The sequence below is a fragment of the Medicago sativa genome, chromosome 2, assembly GCF_051527215.1.
Source record: "Medicago sativa cultivar Bolivia chromosome 2, Bolivia_mono, whole genome shotgun sequence".
Lineage (NCBI taxonomy): Eukaryota > Viridiplantae > Streptophyta > Magnoliopsida > Fabales > Fabaceae > Medicago > Medicago sativa.
In genome coordinates, this window is record NC_140750.1 from 37,510,318 (window position 1) to 37,519,157 (window position 8,840).

An 8,840-nucleotide genomic window follows, 5' to 3' on the forward strand; every position below is an offset into this window, starting at 1 on the left:
TGTCGGGCATTAAGCCCCCATCTCTAAGGTCATAAAGGACCTGTCGGACATCATAAAGGACCTATCGGGCATTGAGCCCCCATCTCTAAGGTCATAAAGGACCTGTCGGACATTAAGCCCCCATCTCTGACTATGCAACGACACAACTCTAATGCAACGACATAACTTTCGTACAACTTAGACAACTTCATGAACATCTATGACATCCTAACATCTTGATATCTTGACAACATAACATCTTAACAACTTGATGACTTCATAACGACTCAACGACTTAACAACTCTTATCATCTTAACGTCTTAACATCTTAGCATCTTGACAACATATGGATCACATAAATAATTCATGTCATATCATAATATAATAATATCAAATGATAATAAACAACATCTTAAAACATCATATTCATCAATCATAAACAGCTTCATATAACATCGTATTTAAACATCAACAATAATTCACTATGTATCTCTGTAAAAACATAATAAATTATCCACAACATAATTTCATGTCAAACCAAAGCTACTGGAAAGATATCACAAATATCAACAACTTTCATGTTTACAACAAAGATCAATTCAAAACAGAAACATATGAACAAAACGCAAAAACATGAAACAGAGAATGCTGTCACCGTACAATTTTGCTAAGACCTCCCTGTAGTATTTTCATCATAACTCAAATATCAAACATCATTTTCACGTCAAACCAAAGCCACTAGAAAGCTAACAAAATTATCTAAAACTTTCATGTTTACGCCTAAGACCAATTCTGTACTGATCAACACCAGTTTTCATTTTAAATTCGGAAAAGTTGTGCCGAAAGTCCATAAAAATTCACTGTGACCTACGTGCAGTAATTTGACCATAACTCAGGTTCTATAAATCGTTTTGACGTGAGACCAATGGCATTAGAAAGCTAACATCCATACCTACAACTTTCGTGTTTACACCTAAGACCAATTCCGCACCGATCAATACCAGTTTTAATATCAAAGTTCGGGCAGAATGCAGATTTTCTTCAAGTTTCACCTAATCTCATGGAGCTAACCTCAAAACTACTTCCAATAATCATCCTATGGATTATCTAAGGTCTGTACACAATTTCTACATCAATTCAACAAGTTTTCATCATCTAATCATCAAATCTCTCTCAAAACCCTAATTCTCAAATTCTCACAAACTCTCCCCAACTTGTTAGATGTAATCTAATGATTTAACAACTTAATATTAATGCAAGATAGTCTCACCCTCACCTTAGATTAATTCCTGAATCAGCAGCAGCGTTCTTCTTTCCTAAGGTATTCTCCTCTTCTCTTGACTTTTCTCTTCTCTTCTCTTCTTTCTTGTTCTCCTCTTTTCCAAAAAGCGGTTTAGGGTAAACTCTTTCCAACCTAAGCTTCTCTATTTATAATACTAAAATATTCGTCCCAAATCTATTTAGGCCCAACAACTTATTCTTCTTTCTATTCTAACCCCCAAATCCACTCACACTAATAATCCTCAGATTCTAATAAATAATATTTCTCTACTAAATATATAATAATACACCAAATAACAAATATATATCTATAACAATTAACAAATATATTATGCTAGTAAATACCAACATATAACATAACAAAATATCACTCAACAAAATATATTAATTAAATTATAAAAAGACATCTAATCTCAACAAATCATATATCACTCATATACATATAAATATATAAATATATTCTAAAACTAATTAAAATAATTTAAATAAAAAGGAGAGCGTTACACCGTCCATCTCCTAGTCACAAACACGCTCGTCTGTGTCACAAGACAGCACCACCACATCTTCCTCGTTCCCAGTCTAGGAAATGTCCAATTGACATCGAAAAAAATTGATATCAGGAACATCAGTATAAAGGGAGTACTCCACACGAACCTCTTCTGCGAAACCAGTCATTTCACTAGACCTAGAAACCGGCAATTTCGGTACCTCACCTTTCTATTCGAGTGCCTGCCCCTGAAATAAGCAAATCTCTCGACAGGCTTCTTCCTTAGAACCTGTTCTTGAGGTAGCATAGAGAAATACACAGTCACTATCGCTACCTTAGCTATTGCTATTATCGCTAGATAAGTCGCTCATGAAATTCCCCCCATAAAGTTCCAAATTGTAAACATCCCATTCGATTTTATGGCATGCCTCAGACAATCTTTCCTCAGCTGTTCTCTCTCCAAAGGATCGGTGGGCTCAATGATTTTTCTCGTACGATCACACTCCCTAATCAAAACCATCTCCTAGATCTACGACTAAAAACAGCGAAGGAAAAAGCTATAAAATAAGAAAGAAAAAGGAATACCTGAATAAGCTAAAAACCTTGAGCAAACAGTTGAAGAAGCTGCGACGAAAGGAACCAGAGAAAAAGAGAAAAGAGAAAATGAAAAATGAGAAAGGAACAGTCGCACTTTAATAACACTGAAGTCGCCTCGAAAAATGCGCCATGTCCTTCAGTCAGTGGAGACACGTGGACAAGGGAGCTGCAATTCGGACACGTCGACACCAACGAAAGGTCATGAAACCTGAGCCGTCGAGATCCCGGAAGTCGTTCTTCGAATGAACTCGCCTCAGAAAACAGGTCGCCACCAATGCATGAAGTAATCGCCATCACGAAACCATCTCGCCTCGTACCAAGGCTCATGCTTGAGGGGCTGGATGGGCCATCAATTCAAAACGAGGAATCATACATACCTTTAGGGGCTATCCGAAAATCCTAGGACCTCTCTGGGAGGGTAGTCTGAACCTGAATTAAACACAGACCCTCGGGGGCTCTCAAACATCTTGGGGATTACCCTGCGGGCGTGCTCCATGATACACATAACATAACAAATTTTTTCAAACATATCAATCACTTCGCCTCGTCCCAAGGCTCATGCTTTGGGGGCTGTGGACGGTCATAATATTCCTAAGGACCTGAGAGACCCTTCTGAAGGTCTCGAAGTCCTCCGTTTGGCCTTAGACGCCCTTCAGACGGGCTTTTAGGCCCTTGGCGCGCCCCCTCGTGACGCCGCCCTATGTTATTTCTAGAAGCCTCTAGAAGCCGCCTAATTACTCAATTAGCCCTATTACTAGCTGCCTAAGTAATCATAAAACAGGCCCATAGAGGGCTAAAAATACAACCCTTGAGAGCCTTCTCAAGGCATGACCAATACAATACAAACCCTAATACGATTATTTTACTTTTTGCAAGTACATGAGGTAAGGGGGATAGTATTCATTCATAATCTTTAAGTTATAATCTCTTGTCTACTCAAATTCATAAGTGTTTAATTGTGAAAAGTGATTATTGTGAATTTAAGTGGTGAAATTCATGCTCTTATTTTGATGCTATGTTTGAGTATGTGAATTTGATGATAATTAAGTTGTTGATGTTGAATTTTCATGCTTAAGTTGTATAGAAATGGGTGTTTCGTTGTTTTTGCTCAAATTGGTGAAACATGATGTTGTTGTGGTTAAATTGTGAATGAATTCATGATTATGTGATATGATTGTTGTTGAGTGTTGTTGATGATGCATTTCATGAATTGAGTGTGATACATGTGTTGTGGTGTGTAAGTTGTTGTTGTTGGAACCTTGAGGAATTAAGTGAATTGAAATATAAGTTGTTTAGTATTGTTGTAAAAAGAGTCTAAATGATGCATTCGAACTTTGGAAAGTGATTTTTATCGTTTTGGGTATGTTGGGGATCAAAATAGGGATTTTTGGGATGATTTGGGGATGAACCCGATGCCAAAAATTTGTTTTCCATGCCATTGAGTCGATTCAGGAAAGTTTGAATCGTATCAATATGCATCTGGGCAGATTTGAATCGATTCAGACAATTTTTAGTCGCCTCATTTTTCTCTCTGACTTTGTTTGAATCGATTCAATAAGATATGAATTGACTCAGCCTTAGTTGCAAACATGAAAGTTTTACATATGGATGTCATCTTTCCAGTGGCTTTGGTTTCACTTCAAAATGTTTTCTAGAACTTGATTTTTGATCAAATTACTACACATAGGTCATGCGACATTTTTCATGAAACTTTGTCATAACTTTTTCACTAAACCATGAAACATCTTCAAAATTTATATTGAGCTTAAGGAAGTATTTAGAGTGAATAAATGAGTATGTAATCATGAAGTTGTGTTTTTTAGGAGTGGTCTAACATGATTTTACTTGGAAAATGAATTGGTTTTGCAAAATGATAAGAAACTTGAAGTGAGACGAACTTTATGAATTTTATGACTTTATCGTATTTAGCTGGTGAAACGCACATGTATACTCAACTGCACTTATATGTGATCTAAGTGTATACATAGTTGAGGCACTAGAGTTTGTTTACTTAGTTTTGATTCAATTGTCTCAATGCTTTTTAAGTTGTAAAACGATAGACGAACTTTGTCGAAAATGATCTTTAAGACTGGATACCTTGCAAATCTTTTGTGAATAGTTTGATATAATTATATGAATATGTATGAATGATTGATAGGTGTTGAACACGATGTTCTCCTTTACTTGAGTTGTATGATGTAGTTGATGTTGATTAATGCATATATGTTAAATGACGGTGATATTGTTGGTGAATGCATATATGTTAAATGATGATGATGTTGTTGGTGAATGCATATTTGCAAAATGAAGGTGATTTAGGATATTTATATATATCCAATGGTGATGATGTTGGTGAGTTTGTTGTTGAACATGTGCATAGTGTGTCATATGTTCATGCATCATGAGTCTTAGGATTCCAGTTGAGTGATTTGAATAATTTGTATTCAATGGTTTAGGATATTTATATCCAGTGGTGTGATTTGAAAACTTTGTATTCAATGGTTATGATGTTTTTGTTGCATCATGAGGTGACGACATGTTGTTGTTGTTGGTGATGGTACCCTGTCCATATAGGAGTCGTGTCTAGGCGTGCATTATGTCCTTGCATGAATACTAATTGTTTATGTGCATTGGTGAGCTTGGTGAATTGTGGACTTGATGATGTTTGTTATGCTTGTACACTTAGTGATTTTAAATGATGATGTTGTTTTGGTGAAATGATGAAGTGTGAATTATATGTATGTGATTGGGTGATCTTTTGGTGACGATAATTTCCTTGTTTGTAACTTTGAAATGTGGAATTGTATTTGTTGAGATTAATTATGCTAAATGAGGAATAAGGCTAGTAATTCTTATATTGATTGATGTTGTTAAGTGATGAATCTTGATAATGATCTAAGGTATGAATATGTTTGATGTGTTATGATAGAAGTATGATAACATGATTAATGTTGAGCTGGGGTAATATATGTGATGATAGTATTTTAGGAATGTTGAGTATGTAGATGTGTTATGCATGAATCCTTGAATGTTTATGCTTGTTTATGTTTGATTATGATGATGTGAAGCTAACCCCCAGTGGTTTGTGGTGGACCGCCTACCTATTTGTATGAATGGGTAGACGGCGTGCAAGAGTGATCTTTTAGCTTGCTTGGTGAGTTGCTTGAGGATAGCGGGAGCTTCCTCTGTTTATCTGCTTAGAGTCTTAGATTAGGCTCTGATTAGGATGCCAGACTTTATGTTATCTTGGATTGATTCTGTTGTTAAGATTTTTACCCATATGTCGGGATTTGGAGACTTTATATGGTGACGAAAATTTGAGTTTATGACATGTATATTTTGGAGATGTATGTTATATATCCGCTGCGACTTTTGAGGAATTTTTATATGCATGTTTTGAGGTTTATTGGAGACGTGACGTCTATTTCTTGAATATTTGTATTATTCGTGTGTTTTATCGTTTTAATAGAAATAAAACGTTACAGGGGTAGCCAAATATATATTATTAGGGGTAACTACATATAAAAATATACCTATTACTCATTCAATTTTTCTTTTTGTTGGGGTAGCCATAGCTACCCCTTTACTATACAAGCAATCGCCCCTGCTTTTAGTAACAATTAAAAATGGAATCTTTCAACTCACGGTAAAAATTAAACAACACATTAAACCTCTCTATCTTCATTCATTCAAATTTCAAAGTACAGACATATAAACTTTGAGGAAAAATCATTTACCAGAAAAGTATATTAAAAAACAATAATTTCTTTGTATCTAAATAACCCATCAAATCTTCAATGGCACACAAAGTAGAATGCCTTTTCATAGCAACTACTCAACAAATATACATGAACAATCATGAAATACAAAACAAGTGAAATCACGAAATAATTAAAAAAAACCGTGAAATGCGGTGAAAATGAAGAACATGTACCTGATTTGATTACATTAAGATTAAAATGGCATAACCAAATTAAAAGAATTTGAGCAAGGTTTAACCTAAGTGAGATGGAATCGAATCAAATACTTCACATTTTTTAATTTTTAGCATTTATCTAACAGTATCAAGGATCAAATTGGTAGATAAGATAAATAATTAAAAGATCGATTTGATAGTAAGTGACATAATTCAAGGACCAACTTGATTTTTAATGAATAATATAGAGATCGATTTGACAATCTAACAATTTGTACTAACTTTCATTTAAAAAAAAAATTAAATAAAAAAAATTATTTTTTTATCATATTCGTCTCTGTACACGTTGGCGCTGATGTCAACATTGTTAACGACTAGACTTGACAAAAAGACTAAATTGATTGACATTTATAAAATTTGACGTATTGGCTATTTCAAAAAATTGAGGAATGAAAATGTCTATCCACTCATAAAAAAAAAACCTTTATCTTCCTCTAAAAAAAACTTGATGTTCTTTTAAGACTAAAGCCTCAAGCGTTTATTTTTAAAATGAATAACCTTTTATGTTCCTTGGAAAGTATTTGGGTGACACTGGGATGTCAATGTTATGTGATATTGACCAACTACAATGTTACAAATGACTTTTTTTCTCTCTTTATCTCTTACAAGGATTTTTTGTTTTTTTTTCTTCACATTTACTCCCTCCGTCCCTATATGTAACCACTCATAACTCCTTTTCAAATTACTAGATGCATTTATTATTTTTTTTTCCTAAACATGCCCCTAATTAATACTACTAACTTGTCTTGAAATATGTAAAGTCAAATTTAATACACATACAAACAAAGGACAATTTAGTAATATTAACACATAAAATAGACACATTAATTACACTAACAACTTTTCTTAAGAAATGTGAAAAAGGCAAATGAGGTTTACATATAAAGACGGATATAACATTGTTGTCGGCAAATATTGTGGTCGGCAAATATTACATAACATTGACACCTTAATATGATCCAAATGCTACCATGTTCCTCTCGGTCTTGTAAGTGAGATCTGATTGGCACGCTTCATGAACACTTATTGGTATAAGAACGTTTCCTCCAAATTAAACTAGGACTCTGTGTTGCTTTGTCCTTTTTGTCATTGTTAAGCTGACTTATATTAATTGGTGGCCTAGTTTGTTGGATAAGGTGATGTTTTCAATATGGAGCCTTGTTGGAACCCACCCAGTTTTGACGAGTCAGGCTCAAGACAGAATTCTTCGGATAAGGCAACGTAAACTTTTCATGCAAACAAAAAAAACTCAATTAAACCTACAAGAATTAGGTTATCCCTAAAAAAAGAATTAAGTTATGACAAAGGGTTTGTTTCAATATATATCAATATTTTATTATAATATAATTAAATAATTAAATGAGAAGAATGCTCTCGTAATGAATAAAACATTTTAAAAGCGGTATGTAATTAATTACAATAACAAATAAATGATATCATCATTAAAACAACTAATAGTAGTAATTTTTTTCTTGGAAAACAACAATTATTTATTCAAAAGTTTTATATTTAATATTAAACGTACAAATTTTAATACAAAATTTCAATTTTAAACTTCTTAACATGTGAAAATTTGCACATGAGAAAAACTTTTATTTTATATATGACAATTTTCAAAAGAGTAAATTACACTCACCTCCCCTCAAAGATGCTTGAATTACACTTCCCTCACCCTCTTATGTTAAAATATACACTCCTCTCCCTTGAAAAGAAAAATTTTCCCCTTCTCTATAAGATGCTTGAATTACAATCCCCTCCCTTAATAATTAACTATACACTTCCTTTTAATCTATTATAACTTAAATAAATATTTTTATGATATATAGTAATTTTGAACCACCATGTAAGAAAAATAAATTCATTTCTTTATAGTTTAAATATCAATGATAATTAAATTTAAATATTTTTCTATTAATTTTATATTTTAGAGTATAAAATTAACTTTTAAATAACCATGCTTTATTGTATTTAGTAATTTTTCACAAATTTTTATTTTATTTTGGGTTGTTTCATATTTTATATTAGGGTTTAAAACTATATGATAATGAAATTGTGAATAATAAATAGCGAAAAATATGTATTCAAATTTTGATTATATTAAAATAGACCCGCAATACTATTTTTTTCAAAGTGTGTTAGATTATTATTTTTTGCTAGATTATTAGAAATAAAAAAATTGAGGGATTAAAGTGTAGATTTTAACATAAGAGGGGAGGGGAATGTAATTCAAGCTTCTCTTTGGGGAGGGGAGCGAAATATTTTCTAATATATTTTGAATAAAAGGGGAGGGGAGTGTATATTTTAACATAAGAGGGGAGGGGAGTGTAATTCAAGCATCTTTTGATAAGAGAAGAGTGTAATTTACTCTTTTAAAAACGACAAAATATCATGATAATAAATTAAGAATGAATTTTTACTTCTAAGTTCTATCAAGATAGTTTCTAACACAGTTTATACTTGGATAAAAATCACAAAGCCAAATCAATATAAAGTAGAAAAATGATTTATTTTGTGTTAGA